Source organism: Coptis chinensis, chromosome 1 (genome assembly GCF_015680905.1).
Source record: "Coptis chinensis isolate HL-2020 chromosome 1, ASM1568090v1, whole genome shotgun sequence".
In the NCBI taxonomy this organism is placed as follows: domain Eukaryota; kingdom Viridiplantae; phylum Streptophyta; class Magnoliopsida; order Ranunculales; family Ranunculaceae; genus Coptis; species Coptis chinensis.
In genome coordinates, this window is record NC_141456.1 from 24,068,569 (window position 1) to 24,086,798 (window position 18,230).

General features: G+C 37.9%; 2 long non-coding RNA genes across 2 annotated transcripts; both read left to right on the forward strand.

Moving 5' to 3' along the window:
* Window positions 1–604: 604 nt before the first annotated feature.
* On the forward strand, window positions 605–1,162 carry LOC147523058 (uncharacterized). Its single transcript, XR_015197073.1, has 3 exons — window positions 605–734; window positions 827–948; window positions 1,060–1,162. It is a non-coding gene; the product is annotated as an uncharacterized LOC147523058 (long non-coding RNA).
* Window positions 1,163–1,261: 99 nt separating this feature from the next.
* On the forward strand, window positions 1,262–17,488 carry LOC147523059 (uncharacterized). Its single transcript, XR_015195886.1, has 3 exons — window positions 1,262–1,351; window positions 1,446–1,599; window positions 17,386–17,488. It is a non-coding gene; the product is annotated as an uncharacterized LOC147523059 (long non-coding RNA).
* The last annotated feature ends 742 nt before the right edge of the window (window positions 17,489–18,230 follow it).

Genomic DNA, 18,230 nt, shown 5'->3' on the forward strand with positions numbered 1-18,230 from the left:
TAGCTTATATAGTTTGAGTTGGTTTTGCGGAGTTTTATAAGCAAAGAAAGTGAAAGTGGCCAAGCGATCTTTTTAAGATATCTAGATTCAATGTCCGAGCTCTAAGTTTCAAACAAACTTCTAGAGGAGTAACATTTGTTCAGGTGTCTTATAGTATGTAGTTAGTCTTTGGGATAATCATTATTTCCTATGGATGTTCGTTGTATACACTTTATTGGGTCTGATGCTTCAGGTTTAAAGGTCCGTAGTTCAATTCATAGTGATATATCGCGATAAATATCAAGATTTCAGAAATTGATATATAAATATCGCGATATTAATTTGGATAAATACCAGTGTAAATATCGATGATATTTGTGGATATATTGTGATATTTCGACGATATAAAAATTCTGGTTTAACCACGATATTTTCAGATATAATTGGTGGTGGTGGTGGTGGTGGCGGTGGCGAAAGAAAGAAACTGGAGAGTTTCGCAAACCGACGAACAAACTAAAAAAAAGCTACTCCTACCCTCTCCCATGCGAAATTTTGATGGCAATAAAAGCTCATTCTTCTCCACTCTCGGTCTCTCGCACACCTCTCAAACTCAACGAGTCTCCCTTTATCAGTAAATTACTATGTATATCAAACTTCATTCTGTTTTTGCAGTTCTATAGCTCTACTCTACTCGTGCCTCATCTCCATCAGGTCTAAATCTACCAACGAGATAATTTTAGCTTCTCGCATCCTTGGTAATCTTTAATCCTTTGAAGTAACTAAGACATTCTGTTTTCCAGTAATCTTATTTAATAAAACATGCATTTTCTGGCATTGTGATTTGTAGGATTGTTGTCCCTCACTGTCGGTTGTCAGGATATTGGAGTAGAACATGAAATACTGGAAGACTCAATTCCTTGAATCTCCCAAGCTTTGAAGCTTGATTCTGATCCATCGAGTGTATTATGTGTAAGTATGATATAACAGGACACTTGGGATTTATTCTATCATTTTTAACCATAATAAGAATGTTGTTTGTATACTGAACTGTTTTTGTGTAATTTCACTGTATGATCATAGTTATTGGAATCTTTGGCAATTGTTACCTTTGTCGGAGAATACGATCCTCAAGATACTTAACGCTCAATGCAAGTGATATGGGATTTTCTTCATCACAAATTGGTACTTGGGCTTACTATTTCTTTGAAAAACTGCTATTGATAAGTGAACTGGGTGATTGAAATTTATTGGTGTTATTGAGGGAAGCAACAAGTGAGCTTAATAATCAAGTACTAATAGTCGCTATATCCGCTTGGTCCTTTCTACTTGCAAGCTTGAATAGTTGGAGTATAAGTCCAAAGCTTTGGAACGAGTGAGTGCCTGTTGTCAATCCTAAATTCACAAAATTCAATTTTGGTATGGTATTTCGATGCAAGAAATTTACATGCATTTGTGGTTCGTTGCAGGTCAATACCTTATCTTTTCAATCTACTAGATGAAAGTGATCCATCTGTGGGTATGGTAGCGAGTGAAACACTAGCTCTTATTATTGAGATTGGTGCTATAGAGAAGTTCTCAAATGACTACTAAACTATTATTAAGCCCTTACATCCGTCAGAGGTAAGTACTCACTGTTGAGGAACCAAAACTCTGAATTTCTCTGTATTTTTTTGTTTTGTGTAAGTTTAACCAGACCTTTTACCTTCTGAGAAAGATAAGTAACTTAGTTAGCCACTTAGTTAAAGTAAATTAGCATAAATAACTAAATTTTTGAGATACCGACTTTGCTCTTCTTGAGGTCTACAAGAGCTTTGTATCTGCCAACACTTGCCATGCTGCCTAAATGCTTGTAGACAATGAGGCACCTAATTCCTTGTCTCCGACACAGTTTGCATGTCCTCCGCCTTCTTTTCCAATCTGGTTTAACATAGTTGCTAGATATTTTCCCTGCCGCTCGGAAACCTGTTCCAAGTTCCCTGATTAAGTAGAATAAAGAGATTAATAGGTTTGATTTCATTTCTCTCACTAAAAAAAAAGTGAAACAGACGGAGTCACAACCAGGACGAACTATTCATCTAACTTAAAATAGTAGAAGAGGGTTTCAACATATTCTTGAAAAACAAATAAGAGAAAAGGACCACATTAGCTAAGTGATAAAACATAAAATTGAATAGTTTACCTACGAAATGAACGATGAAACTCAAAACGCAAGTAAAACTAAAACTAAATTATGTGCCTATATTTTATCAAAGATTTCTACTCTCAATCCTATGAGATATAGTGGAGTAGAGTGATTCGTTCCACTCCTAGTCCTTCCGCATGTTGTGTTTTCTAGTCTAATTACTCTTCTTAAGGTCTAATGAGAGATTTACGAAAAGGCAATTAGACTACGATGCAACTACCCACAAGATGCAACTAGTCGACTATGGGAATAACTAAGGGAATGCTACATTGATTCGATTATAAGGAGTTAGAGGGGGATTGATTCCACCTTAACTCAACTTAATCCTATTAATAACATTTAATCGTCGAAATCCGGATTTGATCGCTTCGAGAACAATTGGTTCTTCCTAATCCCTAATTACACATGGCATTTCTACCAATTCATAACTAGCATGTGAACGATCAAACCCATTCTCATGGTGAACTAATCGTTTCTAGAGTGAAAAGGAAATTACGACGACTCTACGATAATCGGAATCAAGCTTTCATCAAGGCTTCTCAACCCCCTCTAATGGAGGTTTAGCCGAGAATCATTACGCAATCATTTCCGATTAAATTTAAACTAAACATAATATAAAGAATTGAAATTTACTACTCTGAATTAAACAATAATTAAAATCTAATTAATAACTAATAATTGAATAACAAGTAATAAATGAATCAGATCTAACACAAATGTAAATGACAAGAATCAAAATTGACAAATAGCTATTTTATTTATTAATACTAATGAAGAACAATGATTCTAAGAGTTTAATCTAAGACAAGAATCGGATTTGAAACTACACTTAATTAAAAACAATTAAATAAAAACTAGATCTAGAAGCTATTTTAATGGCTACTTTTTACTCTAACCTATCTACTTTTATTTTCTAATCTATTCTCCGCCATTAACAAAGAGTTAAGATTTTGTTTTTATACTTTCAGATCCAAAAATTATGCATGGGCTTGGAGCCATGTTTTGGGCCAGAGAATCAGGCCCAAAACCCAATTCTTTCAGTCCATAAAGGCCTCTTCAGCTGCAGTTGGCTTCAACAGACTTTTCGTCCACTTTTGCTCCTCTTATTGGATCAAGGCTTAGACCATTGGAAAGCTCTTTCCGAGCCGGTCGTTTTGACATAAGGTAGGCCCCATTCCGAGGTTTGAGTCCAAAGATACGGCCTTCGGAGGTTCTGCTGACTTTGTGTGTTGTTTCTGCCCGCGTCGACTTTTCAGCTTTTGACTGGGCTTTAGAAAGGCTTTGTCTTCTTGAATCTTGGCCTTTAATCACGGAACTCCTTAGTAACCGACCCTTGCTCCTTTATCTCGCTAAAGTGGCACATTTCTGCACATAATGGACTTTGAAGCCTGAAATGCATAAAACACAAAATCGTGTTAACTCTTAATTATTACTCACATAATTGGTCTAAAAGTATGTCTCATTATGTGGTTAAAACTACAGTTTTGAGCTTTTATCAAACCACCCCCAAACAACATTTTTGGCCCCCTCAAGCAGAGATGAGAAATTAGAATAAGTGACCAAAAAATGGAGTTTTAACTACTCTCGTTTCGCTGAGTGCGATTGCATTAACCATATGCAACAAGGCCTTAAACCACTAGGAATTCCCTAGTGGACGAGTTGTAGCCTCGTGAGAGTTTTCCAGTGAAGGTACTCACAAACTTCATCTATACTACAACACTCTGATTTTTCCACTCAAGTTTCGCTACTCTAGTGCGCAGTGGGTACACTTTACCTTACAATCTCAATGACAACAAGGAAGCCGGAGTCGATCAAACACATTTGCCACTTACTATCACACTAGCCTATTCCTAATTGAGCTAGAGGTCTTTATTTGGTGTTGCGGGGATTAGGAGATGGTTTAAGAAGGAAGGAAATGGATATTCAAAAGGACAAGTCTGAGATAATAGAGTCTTCATATTATGTAACTTAGAGAAAACCTTGTTATTTTCTTTTGCTTCTATACTTTGTTTCCATCCTTAGCCATTTTTTTTTCTTTTTCTTTTCTTTGGCTTTTGACTCCCTTTTATTCTATTTTTGGAGTTTTTATTTTATTTTTATTTTTATTTTTCTTTTCTTTGGATGGAAACTTCTTTTCTTTATTTTCTGAAGCAATTAACTAACTTTTGTTTACACGTGTTTTTCTCTTCTTCTTTCTTCCTCATTCTATTCTCGGACTTATTCTAGATTGGGTAGGTTGATTTTTTTTTATTTTTTATTTTGTTTTGTTTTTAATAAGGGTAAAGGAATTTTGGTTTATGGAAGGCTAAAGAAAGGCTCGAGAGGGGCTTAATTAGCGGAAAATAATTCATGTGGTTGAATTTCTGGCTATATCGATCCAAAGAGGACCTAAATTCTCGCTTAGGATATGACATAGTGATCAAGCAAGTGGACGGTGATTTCTCTATCCGGATTTTACTTCTCCTTTGTGTCCTTTCTCAAATGTTTCGCTTCATATAAGGCTTTAGGCTATATTCTCACAGATTTTAGAATAAGTACTCTAGCCTAGATTTCAGAAACTTACTACTAACAATCATCGATACTCATGTAATATATTTATAGATAGATGCAAAGATTATTACCTACATATTAACCTAAGTTTCTAAAAATTATTCTGATGCAAAAGCTACGTGAGATTTCTAGATTGTTAAGAGCACAGAGAAAGAAACAATATCAATATTCCTAAGTGTATAGCATAACTTATTTATTTATATTTTTGATTTTTTTTTAAATTTTATCTAGAAAAGAAATGCATATTATACCTATCTATATCCTAACAGATGCCTTAATTACACGTGTTTCTATGCCCCCAACAAAAAAAACATGCTTTGTCCTCAAAGCATTTAAATAAAGAGGGTAGGAAAAATACCATTGAAGCGCGTGAAATTTAGGAACATCTGCAAAACAAAGTTAGAACGTACTAATATAGGAAATAAGAACTGACGCAACTCTATATGAGTTCTACCCATTATGGGGTTAACAAGAATGAAATTGCTTGGGACATAAGCAGACTCTACTAGAATGAAAACTTACCTTATCTCCCGCACTACTCATCATCTTCCTCATCCTCTTCTTCTATAAAGAAGTGAGGTTCCTTCGCGTCCTGCCATGCCATGATAATTTGCCAGGCTTCCCGCCATTTATCATCTATGATTGCTAACCTATTAAGCGCCACTTGGTCTGACGGGGTGTAAGGTGCAACCTGATGAGGTTGTATCCTCCACCCTTGCCAAGTCATTGCATGGAAAGATCGAATAATACTATTGGTGGGTCGCATGCTGTCGCATCAGAATCCAATCCGTGAAACGTGTACAAAAAACAGGAAAGAAACATAGCATAATACGGGATATTAGAACAGGCATAAGAAGGTACTTATGCCTCATGCTATGGGATCGAGCTAAACTAGACATTAAGGTTCGGGGAAGGTCATGACACATACGTCCCGTGGCTAAAGCAAGGAAGACGCTGCAAGTGGCATCATTCATAGAAGAAAAACGCTATTCCCCTAAAATATTTAGCATGATCCAAAGCATAACAGTTCCTATGTTCATGGACAGGCGCCATACGACTCATGCAAAAACTCGTAAGTGTAGACATACATATTATTTACCCAATAGCACCATGGGTCTTGTATTTCAGCGGGCATAGCAAGTCCAAGAACAAATGCTAGCAAGAACCTGGTAATTTCCATTGGTTCATTATCAATGTTGATGGAGAACACTTGTTCTCCATCTGGTCTTTCAAAGAAAATGCAGTTATCGTAAAAATAAGATGCTAGTGTTGGAGAATAAAGTGCATCAGGTCTTACCATAAGCGGCTCCCAGCCTAACGTATGTGATCGCCTCACAAAACCAAGCACCATAAGTAGTGCTTTGGAACAAATCTTCGAAAAGACTGTTCGGTATCAATGTTGGAGATGTCATCTCAAAATTACGCCTGGAATAGCCGCGAATGATCCGAAACTACCCGCAGAAAACCGGAATTTTTCTGGTCCCGGAAGTCGGTGAGAAAAGGCCTCAAGTTTTGAAATCCAGTGTTTGAGAGCTGGTCGCTCAGCCCGAAGCGCTGAAAAGCCTCGACAAAAATTCAGAAAAAATATGCAGAGCGAAGCGCATCCTCAGAGGGCCTTGAAAGCGCTTGGAGTTGCTGAAACTCAGAAAATGAGCCGAAACGTGGGAATCGTGGGAGTGAAAGGTGAGTGATGGAGTTTAGGTGTAGTGTGGGTTGTGAGTGTAGAATGTATGAAGTTTATATAGGTTTTAAGTTGCTAAAACGGATCGGGAAGTTGCCAAAACTAATTACGGCAGTTTTCGAAAATCCTAAAATTTCCAAACCCAAAAACGGAAACAACTCATTTTCTTGATTCTAATTCAAACCTAGTATCTTTTAGGTTGAATTTATGATAGAATCTACCTATTTAATCGAGATTTCATCCTACCCTTATACTTATTCCTAGATATGCCTAAACGGCCATATTTTCACCTTGACTCATAATAAATTCTAACACGAGGGTTATATAAAAATCATCTTTGGAATAGATAAAACCACCCCCAAACAATTTGGGAAGGTGGGATCAATATGAGACAACCACGCATAATAAAAATAACCGTGATTATATTAAAATTTTCATTCAAGTACATTTCACTACAAAATTCAAATTACTTAAAATAAAACTTACATTAAAATAAAAATAACAATAAAATGAAACTACAATTAAAACATAAAACATCAAACGATGGCTATCCCTAAGGAGAACTCCGAGGAAAAACTCCCTACCCCTAATCCCCTAATCATGCTAAGTAAAACTCCAAGATGGCGAACTCGTGTCGAGTCCGCTTCTTCTTCACAGAGTATCCATAAGATATGGAGGCAGCTCAAGCCGATGTCAAATCCTCCTCCGACCTTCTCCTTCCCCAGGGCACCCCTCCAAGGCATCAAACAAGTCAAATCCTCCTCATCCCAGGCCTCCTCTTCATCCATCGAGCCAACCTCCAAACTCATTGGACACCTTATAGATCGCGAGGTTGGTAATGTAAGTCCTGGATGCTCGAATAACACAATGATCGTTATCGGGGAGAGGCGCGATTGTAGTCCCCTAATCATGCTAAGTAAAACCAAGATGGAGAACTCCACGCTCATCAATGGCTCTACCCCATTATATTGGGACTCTTGCAACGTGACATCAGATGGATTCTAGGCGAATGCCTCAAGGCTCTACCCCATTATACCAACAAACCAGATGGATTCTAGGCGGAATGCCTAGAATCTTCCTCCTCCTCTTCGCCACCATTACAAAAATCCTAGTCCCTCCAACTCCCTCAGATTGTAGAACCATCGGACTAAGTCCTCGTGGGTAATAGGCTTCGGTCGAAAGTACCACAAGCTATTCCATCTCGACCGATCATTTCACACCGTGAAAACGTAAAACGGGCGAAGTGGTCGCCGCGAAAAGCTTGCTCTGGTAAAATTCGGCGTTGTTGAGCCATTGGTGTTTGGAATGTAGTGGGGGTTTAAATGGGATGTGGTGGTGGGATTTGAATTGACCGACTGAAGCAAACAGTGGTGGTGGTGGAGTGGTGGCGCGGCGGTTCAAAATTTGATATTTTCGGTGGTTTTTGCTTATTTAATTTGGTGGAGGTGGTGGTGGAAAGCTTTTAGATTAGATTTGAAATCGATTTGAATTGGGGGTGTGGGTTAATTTGGTTTTGTTTTTATATATTTTTTTTTATTTTTTTAGGTTTTTGGAGCTTTGGGCGTTAATGGCGGTTTGTGGAAGATGATCGCGATGTTGGCTGGCTAAGGTAAAGATGCGAGCGCCGCCTGGTATGCTGGTTGGGCCCAAGCCCAAATCGAAATTTGTGATTTTTTTCGATTTTTCGCAAAACTTCAAATCAAAATTGCCGCTTTGTTACTGGTCCGATTTTTGTGAATGAGATATGGAAATGATCAGGAGAGAATTTTCAATCTAATGATCCATAAAACACTCTATTCCGACCGTGAATGACATATAAGATAGTGGAAAATGCCTCGAAGTGCGTGCATGACGTACGTTATGCGAACAATTGAACTCTAAATTCATGGATTATGTCAACCTGAATCGTAATACAATTAAACGGCCTAAGCAACTCTAATGGGACATAAAACATTTTAGTACGGAAACACGAACACCCCACCCCCCAAACAAATTTTTTACAACGGCTTAGAAAATTTGTTTTTTAGATGGGTCTTTTAAAGTCGATTCGAGACTTCCTAGGTTACTATGCTTATTCTTTAATATATATATATATATATATATATATATATATATATATATATATATATATATATATATATATATATATATCTATTTTTAATTTTAAAAAGAAAAACAATAAACAAGAAGGACATAATTCACCCCATAGAAAAACATGACTCAAAAATCTGAGAAAACATGCAAGAGTGGAAAACGTGAATTATGTTTAAACGTGGACTTAGGATCCGGTACTTACAGCCACACACTCCGTAGGGAGGGCCCGGTTACCTTAATGGTGCACTCACCAATATATGGAAATGAAAGGAAATGCACCAAACACAAAAGTTGAGTCGTTTTTAGTCAGATACTCGAGACTTTATCTAAACATATGTATGAATATGCAGTTTATCATATATCAACAACCAAAATAGTTGTGGATCATTCCATAAATAAATATCACAGAAAACATATCCAAACACAATCAAGCACCAAGATTTCCTATGACGCAACCTAGTAAAATGAAAGCGAAGTCGGATAACCCTATTACGTAACCTAGTGTCACAGCCCGAATTTCTAAACAATAACAAAGTGAATATTTGAGATAAAGAAAATCTCAAACATCACTAGGTTCACTTGTTTAAAAACCCAGACTATGACAGGGGATACTACACATACAAAACCCTAACAGCCATATCATAAAAGAATCAACTTAAATAACAAAAATCCCAACAATTATCCGCAATTTCTTTATTAAGATAACATCCTTCCAAATAAAACATCAAACAAACTCTCCAAATAAATTCCTCACTACCATGTTCTCATGCCATGAAAAAGATAAACTACGTTATTACATTCTTCCAACAAAGAATCAGACCTAAAAGAATACTAACGGACCGCTCCAGGCACGAATCCTAATCACACGCCGCGGTTCCACTGCCTTCCACCTATGTTCCCAAGAACACACCCACGTTGCCAAAACAAAGCAAACATGGGTCACAAAATGGGAATTTGCTGGTATGAGTAGACTAACTACATATAAACATTTCAAACTTTACTTATCCAACTAACACTTTAAATCTATCATAACCTAATCATTCTCAGCTTGGAAGACAGGTAGTTCCGTCATCTCAACCGGCATAGTTTCTTCCCAAGCAAAGCTTCCATTTTATTAATTTCCATCTTACTACTCATTCTAATAACTCCTTTTTATATCTAAATAATTGAATTACACTTACCGATATCCGCCGCTGTATAAGGGTAGGACCGCGTCCCTGCACAAAATATTATTAAGTCCTACCCTCCTGCAAAAGAAAGTTAGAACTTGTATATAACAGATATAGATATCTTCTATGTATTCAAAAGTAAGCCCAAACAAACTCTTATAATCAAATCAATTTCTCTTATCACTTAATCAATTACTTTTCTTATACACCCACCCTTTAGTACCTACTCCACGATTTGCACTCCACACATTTGCCAAATCACACATTCCTGTGTGCCTCTCTCCCACCGAATACCCCAATATTATAGCCATCTCTGGGCTTTCATACACATATTTCACAGCCTCTTTGGGCACAAAAACTCAGGTCATTCATGGGACATTCAATGAATTCCTTAGGTCATTCCCGCCACATTCAAGGAATACCTATCATATCACTAACGGGCCATTCATGGCACATTCAATGAATGCCCTGGGTCATTCCTGCCACATTCAAGGAATACCTAATCCTACATTCCCGTACACTCAAGGAATTCAACTAACCCGCAAGGCGAATACCTTAGTTCCTCTTTAGGGCAGTCCAAACTATCTGGTCATTCATGGCACATTCAATGAATACCTGGGTCATTCATGGCACATTCAATGAATACTCTTATATAACGCTAACGGGCCATTTATGGCACATTCAATAAATGCCCACCTAACATATGACTTCATTAGTCATAAACTCAATTCCAAAACTTTAGGCGTGGAGAGTTTTAAAAGGGTGCGATAAATTTTGTTTACGCATTATTGAACTTTATTGTATATATTATTTCAGAGAACGAATGAATATCTTGATTCAAGTATTTTTGGTTTACGCATTATTAATTTCATGGATGTATAAGTGTCATAACGTTGTGTATCGTAAAAGACTAAAAATCACAAAGCAGTAAATACACGTACACAAGTATATTTATAAAGGTCCTAGCCTAAGTCAAACATGCTAATAATCCTAGACTTATCCTAATAGACCGAATCATAATTTTTGGAAAAAGTCAAATTTTCGGGTCAACTGGTCAAAGTCAAAGTCCACTCTGGTCAACAGTCAAAGTCAGAGTCCACTCTGGTCAACAGCCAACCTTGGTCAACCATGCCTAAACTCCAAAAAACCAAAAAGCCCAAAGCACTAGGGCCCATAGCCTAACTTAAGTCAAAAATAAAAATCAAAAAGTTAAAGCCTAAGCCCAACCCACGATTTTCGGGCCTAAGCCCAAATCAGACTTTACTGTTCATTTTCTTCTCCTCCACTCCAGCCACCACCGGCCATCCAATAAGACTCGTAGGTGTTACCTAACCAACACTATGAGGGATTCGGCCCAATCTCAAACCCAACCAAGGGTCGTCTCCCTCACCAACGCCATCAGCTCTCTCCCTCAATCCACCACCACAAATTTCCAACCCCCAACACTTCTAATCTACTCGAAAATAACCTACATCAAAACCCCTACTTCTTTAGTTCATACAAAAACCCAATTCATTGATTCCCCAATTCCTCCCTCAAAACTGGATCTATATTTCGACCTCCATTAACGCCCTATTCCCGAGCTTCAACTTCGCACTCTCCAGTGCACAATCAAACATCAACAATCAAATTCAAACTAACAATCAAACATCAACAATCAATTCAAACTAACAGTATAACATCACAACAAAAATTCCAACAAAACAATTCATTCAACCAACACAAAACAGGACGATTTGGGTTCTGGTGACGACGCCAGTAACAACCAGTGTCAAGGCTTCGATAGTTAAATGCTCAAATTCGTCAGAATTTATTTACTGTAGTACTTCCAAATGGTCTCTAACAGAGTCGGCATCATTAACAGAGTCTGCACCTTAACAGAGTTTTACATACTGTGGTACTGCGACATTCGTATAACTCAGTCGACACCATTAAAGAGGTTTACACTATTTCAATTCTGGAAAACAGTATTACTGGGATGAATAGCATAAACACATATAACAAAAAAACTTCAGACTACTCACCGATTTAAAACCAAACAGCTTTCCTTAAGCAGAAAACCCCCAAAGTCGACTGAAGTAGACCGTCGCGCGAAACTGGACGATCTTTCTTGTTCAACCCCCCTTTTTTTTTCCTCTCAGTAAAACTCTCCTCCTTTTTTTTTTCAAACTCTCATTTTGTTTTTCCCTAAAAACTCTACGTGAGAAACCCCTATTTTCTAGTTTTTATTTAACTTCTCAAAAAAAAATGATAACTCTTATCTAGTTATTTACGGACTTTTATCAGTATCTGATAGTTATCTATATTCAGTTTAACCTATTATTATTATTATTATTATTATTATTATTAGGAAAACAAAGAATAAAAACCCAGGGTGTTATACCTAGCATGCACCTTCTTTTTCATTTTTGAACGAGAGGGTGTCCTAGTGAATAAGTGTGGAAGAGTGAATGGTTGTGGAGAATATGGTGGATATGGGTAAGTTGTAGAAGGAAAGGATGGAAAAAAATGAGGATGTGGGTTTAGCACAAAACTCATTCATGGTATGTGTAGGGACTGTCTCAAGTCTGAAAATGAAGGTGTCAAATGGTTTGTCCTTCTGAAGTATTTGTTTACTAGGTGGATTTAAAAAATTATGGAGCACAGGAGAAACAAAAGGATCGAGTGCAAACTCGAGATTCCTTTGAAAGGGTGGAAAGAGGGAAATCGAGGTGGATGTTGTGCAAAGTATTTCTTGATAGGGTGAATCATCACCTGCTCTAAGAAACTCATCGAATTGCTCATCTAGATTGGTCCTATCCACGTTACTATGATAGTCCTCTATATCTTTGAGAAAGTCATCTATCTCCTCCTCATCCGTAATATGTGTATCGACTAGTGTAGGGATGGAAATGTTGGAGTCTGAACTTCCAAAGGAAAGAAATTTAGGCATATGATTATCAGGGAACGTGTTGTTGAAATAATCTTGAGCAAAGCTCTCGATCATGCTAACCTCTCCATCCATAAACGAATCGGGTAACTGTGTCTTTGTTTTAAAAACATTAACTTCAACAGCAAGATGGCCAAAAGACATGGACATTGAACCATCGCGGCAATTAATGAGCGCATTGGCAGTTGCCAGAAAAAGACGCCCTAAGATGATCGGGACAGAGTCGTTAACGACTTCTGTATCGAGGATGACAAAATCAGCCGGATAGTAAAAATCCTGAACTTTTACGAGCACATTTTCGACCACACCCTTAGGATACTTAATAGACCGATCAGCTAATTGCAACGTCATCTTAGTGGGTTGCATCTCGTCTAGACCTATTTGTCTATACAAATAAAACGGGAGTAAGTTAACACTAGCCCCCGTGTCTAATAACGCCGTCGTCAGATAGGAATCTCCTAAGGTGCATTGACAAGATGGATCGACCGTGGTCCTTGTACTTAACAATTCCATTATGTTCAGATAGAGTTGGGAATTGTTCTGTTAAAAAGGCGTCTTTTGGTATATTGGTCTTACGCCTAGTAGTACACAATTCCTTAAGAAACTTAGCATGGTGTGGTAGCTTTTTTATAGCTTCGAGGAAGGGAAGGTTTATAGTTAGATTCTTGAAAACATCCCTAATCTCCTCATAATTTGTATCCCTAGTTAACACGGCTAATTTTTGTGGAAACGGCGGTTTCTGTTTATATTTAGCAATGGTATCACCTAGATGTTTAACCGTGGCTTTTGTTTTTTAGGTTGTGTTGTAACTGGTACCTCTACAATTGGTAGGCTCTTTCAGTTTCTATTTCGGTATCTAGTAAAATAGCAGGTGTAGGGGCGACTGGTGGGGTAACTATAGGCATAGTTACTTTGTTATCAACCACTCTGCCAGAACGGAGAGTGGTGATGGCCTTTAGCTTACCTACATTTTCATATTCATTACTAGTATTATCGGTTACCTCAAAGGCTGTATTTGTTGTTTTAGGATTAGGTATTTCGTGACCTGGAAACACACCTTTGGGTTGGGCTTTATCTTGAGCCAACTGTTGGGTTAAATTATTAACGGATTGTAGAATTTGTTGGTTAGATTGAGCCATGGTTTGGAAAAGTTTTTGGCTCACTTGTATGAAGGTGTCAAGACGATCGGTTGTGTGGGTGTAGTAGTCGGGTGTGGTGGATCGAACTATTTTACGTGAATTATTTATGGGTGGATTTTGATAGTTATTATTTACCGAACGATACCTCTATTAGCATTATAATTATTATAACTACCTTGACTTTGTGCTTGACCTTGTCGAGGTTGCACTTGGTTGTTATAATTATTAAAATTACCCCGACCTCGCCCTTGTCGTGGTGGAGCTTGGTTAAAACTTTGTGTTGGCCTAACATATTGATTATTGTACCCGGAGGTGTGATGTGTTGGTTATTTCTCCAACCGAAGTTGGGATTTTGTCTCAAAGTTAGGTAGGTTCACTATTAATGGAACAAGCCTGTTCATAGGCTATAGGACGATTGGAAGTCCGGATGCTCGTGGCACCAACAGAAACTACATGGATTTGAATTTACATTCATGACGGGATAGGCTTTTGTTGAACCGAAATGGCCTCTACCTTTTAGTGAGTGATTCGATTAGAGTTTTAAGCTCGGGATCGTGTTTAATTTCAAACATACCGGGCGCCTTAATCGTATTTGATGAACTAGCAGAGCGGTGGATATCATCACTACCCCCCCCAGTTGTTATTTCGCTTTAGTTTGATCCTCTAAAAATTTATAAGCCTCCGAGGCTCCTTTGCTTAAGAAACTACCCCCATTCATTATGTCTAGGACTTCTTTATGGTGGTGTAGAAGTCCTTTGAAAAGGCACGAACTAACGGTTTTCGCTAAGTTATGATGTGGACACTCTATAAGGAGATCGGTGAACGATTCCAAGCCTCTGAAAATGTTTCATGAGGATTTTGTCGAAAAGAAATGAATCTTGGAGAGCATCTCATCCGTCTTTAGGGGTGGGTAAAAATGTTCCATAAACAGGTGAACAAGTTTAGCCCACGAGTCCCGTAATTAGGGCAGGGGAGTTAACCAAGACGCCGCTTTATCGGCTAAGGTGAAAGGGAATACCCCTTAGTTTAATTTGTTCCGCACCAACCGTAGGATGGTGGAATGTTGTTAGGACTTGTTCAATCCTACGCGATAAAGCCGATAAGGTTTTTCATGGTCTAATCCATGAAAAACAGGTAACAAATTAAATATATTTGGGGGGATTCGGAAATCCCCCACTAGGTCTGCTAGAACGATGCAAGATTTGGGGCTATCGCTCAAGGCTTTGTAGAAGTCGAGAGCCGAGTCTCTTCTTCGTCGGGCATCAGGTCGTGATGTGTGTGAAATAGTAGCTAGAGGTGTAGTGGTGGTGGTATACTAGATAGACTTGTTTGTTGACGCGTTGTTGTGTAATTACGCTCGGTGTTTTTGTTCGCCGCACCTTAACCTCATACAAGGCTAAGACCGGACTTAGCTAAACACGCCAACACTCCAAACAATTCGATATACTAGTATAAACCTCTAACGGGGAGATCGCGAGGTGTGGAAGAAAGGAATACCCGATTGTGTCCTTGCTTCACTTATGAATAGCGTTTTGTTTCTGGCGTGTTCGATTGTGTATAACAAGTTAGAACATCGAAAAATTTGAAAAATCAAAGTTCGAAGTCAAAACCGTAGAAATCCGGAAAAATTTGCTTAGTAGGCTGGTCGCAGATAGGGAAGCGGTCGCTTCGGTGTAACTTGGAATTCCAGAGTTTAAAGGGAGTGGTCGCTCTTCCTCCGTGCTAGCTATAGCAGAAGTGCGCTCCTTATAGGCTATGATCGCTTCGGTGTATATTTGTCGCGGAATTTTTCGACGCTGAAACGGAAAACCACAGTATGAATCAAACAAGGGTGGGTGGGTTTAATGGGACTTTAAGAAAGATACTTACACTATGAAAACAATGCGAAAGTGAAACTAAGATGGCAGCGACGCCATTTGATAAAACATAAAATTGAATAGTTTACCTACGAAATGAACGATGAAACTCAAAACGCAAGTAAAACTAAAACTAAATTATGTGCCTATATTTTATCAAAGATTTCTACTCTCAATCCTATGAGATATAGTGGAGTAGAGTGATTCGTTCCACTCCTAGTCCTTCCGCATGTTGTGTTTTCTAGTCTAATTACTCTTCTTAAGGTCTAATGAGAGATTTACGAAAAGGCAACTAGACTACGATGCAACTACCCACAAGATGCAACTAGTCGACTATGGGAATAACTAAGGGAATGCTACGTTGATTCGATTATAAGGAGTTAGAGGGGGATTGATTCCACCTTAACTCAACTTAATCCTATTAACGACGAATCGTCGAAATCCGACTTGGATTGCTTCGCAGAACAATTGGTTCTTCCTAATCCCTAATTACACATGGTATTTCTACCAATTCATAACTAGCATGTGAACGATCAAACCCATTCTCATGGTGAACTAATCGTTTCTAGAGTGGAAAGGAAATTACTTAACGAATTCTACGATAATCGAATCAAGCTTTCATCAAGGCTTCTCAACCCCCTCTAATGGAGGTTTAGCCGAGAATCATTACGCTATCATTTCCGATTAAATTTAAACTAAACATAATATAAAGAATTGAAATTTACTACTCTGAATTAAACAATAATTAAAATCTAATTAATAACTAATAATTGAATAACAAGTAATAAATGAATCAGATCTAACACAAATGTAAATGACAAGAATCGAAATTGACAAATAGCTATTTTATTTATTAATACTAATGAAGAACAATGATTCTAAGAGTTTAATCTAAGACAAGAATCGGATTTGAAACTACACTTAATTAAAAACAATTAAATAAAAACTAGATCTAGAAGCTATTTTAATGGCTACTTTTTACTCTAACCTATCTACTTTTATTTTCTAATCTATTCTCCGCCATTAATAAAGAGTTAAGCTTTTGTTTTTATACTTTCAGATCCAAAAATCGTGCATGGGCTTGGAGCCATGTTTTGGGCCAGAGAATCAGGCCCAAAACCCAATTCTTTCAGTCCATAAAGGCCTCTTCAGCTGCAGTTGTCTTCAACAGACTTTTCGTCTACTTTTGCTCCTCTGATTGGATCAAGGCTTAGACCATTGGAAAGCTCTTTCCAAGGCGGTCGTTTTGACATAAGGTAGGCCCCATTCCGAGGCCTGAGTCCAAAGATACGGCCTTCGGAGGTTCTGCTGACTTTGTGTGTTGTTTCTGCTCGCGTCGACTTTTCAGCTTTTGACTGGGCTTTAGAAAGGCTTTGTCTTCTTGAATCTTGGCCTTTAATCATGGAACTCCTTAGTAACCGACCCTTGCTCCTTTATCTCGCTAAAGTGGCACATTTATGCACATAATGGACTTTGAAGCCTAAAATGCATAAAAACACGTAATCAGTGTTAACTCTTAATTATTACTCACATAATTAGTCTAAAAGTATGTCTGTTACAAGGTTAAAACTACAGTTTTGGGCTCTTATCACTAAGGCAAGAAGATTTCATGTTTTATTTTATCGCGATACTCCAGAGAGGAACCAATGCGAAGCTAGAACTAAGGTATGTTCATCCACTGGAGAGCGTCACTTTTTCTTCTTCTTTTTTCCCTAAAAATTCTGGTTCTCTTGTTTGGGTTATGTTAAATTGAACTTTGTAAGATGACCTCTTCTATTGTTGTCTTATGAACCTTACATTCTTCAGGAAGAGCGAGAGGCAGCTCTCAAGCAGCTTAGGAAGAGCTTGACATTTAGAGCAAACCCAATGCCAAGCTTCTACCAAGAAGGATCACCACCTAAAGTTGAACTTAAGAAGGTACTCCTGGACCTTTACAATTTTCAGCTGCAAAGCTTTCTTAGTCGGCAGAGATTGAAACAACATACTGTAGCTTAAGAAAATACTTTTTACTTGGTCTCTTCTCATTGGTAGTCTAATCAGTATATCTTTTAGTAGTTGGTGTAGTTTTATTGGATTTCCAAGTTATGACAGGATTTAAGTTTATGAAATGTCGAAAATACAGAGGAAATTCTGCCTAAATTTTTGTAGGATTTTTCTGTCTCTGTGTAGTTTGGGTTTTGTTTAGTTGGTCCAGATCACGTCCCGAAGTTTTGTAATAATTGTAGATGCCACGTGTCTTTGGTATTCAAAGTGATGTTTTTTTTATTGTTATCTTCGTTCTCTTATCTCTTATCTCTCCGAAATGCTAGGGCTAGTTGTTCTTTGTGTGCATGCATCCGGTGAAGATTTATCGTGAAGGAATCATCATAAGAAAAGATGATGAAATGGAGTCTCAAGAGAAAAGATGATGAAATCGGTCTCAACAGAAAACGTCTCTGAAATCAATGAGAGTTATATTGATAAAAGCATAGGAATAATGATGGTCAATGGTCTGAATTAGACGATGGGTAAGGTTCTAGAGTTCTTGCAAGAGGCAAAGGATCATGATCATAGAAAAGGAGAGGATCTTCTTGATTCAGTGTCGTTTGTTTGGAAGCACTTTGCGGAATCACCCTTTGCCTGCATGCTAAAGGCTCTGGATCTTCTCGAGT